Source organism: Helianthus annuus, chromosome 2 (assembly GCF_002127325.2).
Source record: "Helianthus annuus cultivar XRQ/B chromosome 2, HanXRQr2.0-SUNRISE, whole genome shotgun sequence".
Taxonomy (NCBI): Eukaryota; Viridiplantae; Streptophyta; class Magnoliopsida; order Asterales; family Asteraceae; genus Helianthus; species Helianthus annuus.
In genome coordinates, this window is record NC_035434.2 from 24,132,614 (window position 1) to 24,134,267 (window position 1,654).

Sequence of the window (1,654 nt, forward strand, 5' to 3'; positions counted from 1 at the left end):
GCCTCATTTGATGTAATTTATATGTTGCATTTTACCTAGTCCGAGTCGGTCAAACATTGATGCGGGCATGAGATTGATGCTAGCCCCAAGATCGGCTAGCGCATTACGTATAGGTGATCCCCCAATCGAACAAGGGATGGTGAAGCTTCCGGGGTCGATTTTCTTTTGTGGGAGTTTGTTAAGTAGTACGGTGGAGCATTCTTCACTTAAATTAACTAATTGCAATGTTTCAATTTTCCTTTTGTCAGTGATAAAGTCTCTCATAAATTTTGAATATTTAGGCATTTGAGTGAGGACTTCCACAAATGGAAGATTGATGTGCAATTGTTTTAGTAAGTTTACGAATTTTGTGAATTGCTTATCGATCTTTTGGCAAAGTAACCGACCGGGGTAGGGTACCGAGGGGTTCTTGGTATGTTCGTAATTTGGCGGAGGAGTTGTTTCGTTTTGGGGTGTTGGTGAAGTCGTGGTTTGACTGGACAAACTTTTGTCGGATGGAGGTAGCGGAGCCTCCTCGGGACCTACGGTACGGTTTCTCAACGTGATGAGATGTACTTGCGCCTTTGGGTTGGTCATGGTATTACTGGGTAATGCGCCTTGTGGTCTCTCGGAGAAATTTTGAGCTAGTTGATTTAGTTATTTTTCAATGTGTTGAATACTAGCTTGTTGATTTCTAAAGCTCGATTCCATTTGTTGGAATCGATCAGAGTTTTTCTTTTCGGTGTCGGATATGAGGTGCGAGATAGTATCTTCAAGCCTCTCTCGTCGCCCTTGTTGTTGTTGAGAGAAATTTTGTGACTCATTTCTTGGTTGTTGAAAGTTTGTTCGTTGGTTCTGGTTTTGTTGGTTACTACTATTGCCGGGTTCTCTCCAACCAAGGTTAGGGTGGTTACACCATCCTTGGTTGTAGGTACCCGTTGGGGGACTCGACGGCCTAGGTCTATTATCAATGTAGTTTACCGTTTCCGTTAGATTATCTATTTCTTTCATATAACTCCAATTTTCATGTGGCCCACCACACCCTTCGCAAGCCATAACCGAGGCCATTTTTGCCATTTCTAACTTTTTATTTTCGAAGAGAGGGCCTCGATTTGGGCTTGTAAAGAAGTGTTCTCATCTACCTTATGGGCACCCGGGGCAATAGATTTTGTACCTCGGTGAGTGTGCCATTTAAAATTGTTTTGAGCCATTTCCTCAATTTGATTATAAATTTCATTTGGGCGACGATTACCTAGAAGTCCCCCGGAGCTAGAGTCAAGCGTTTGTCTTGTGTGTGGCAACAACCCATTATAGAAAGTGGATACTTGTTGCCATACTGCAAGACCATGATGAGGACATTTTCTTAATAGCTCCTTTAATCTTTCCCAAGTTTCATATAAGGATTCCCCGTCCTCTTGTGAGTATGTATTAATTTCAGTCATTAATTTAGCCGTTTTAGAAGGAGGGAAATTCTTATATCGAAACTTTTGGGCTAGTTCATCCCAAGTGTTTACCGAACCACTTGGGAGGGTGTTAAGCCAAGCCTTAGCTTGGTCTTTTAGTGAAAACAGGAACATTCGGAGGCGGATGGCGTCATTTAATGCCCCGTTGATCCGAAAAGTATCACATATTTCTAAAAAGTTGGTAATATTTAAGTGGGGATCCTCGTCCACAA

The 1,654-nt window shown here is 42.1% G+C and overlaps 1 non-coding gene across 1 annotated transcript; it reads left to right on the plus strand.

The window, feature by feature from the left end:
* Nucleotides 1–1,320: 1,320 nt before the first annotated feature.
* Nucleotides 1,321–1,427, plus strand: LOC118489808. The gene has a single exon (XR_004887822.1). It is a non-coding gene; the product is annotated as a small nucleolar RNA R71 (small nucleolar RNA).
* The last annotated feature ends 227 nt before the right edge of the window (nt 1,428–1,654 follow it).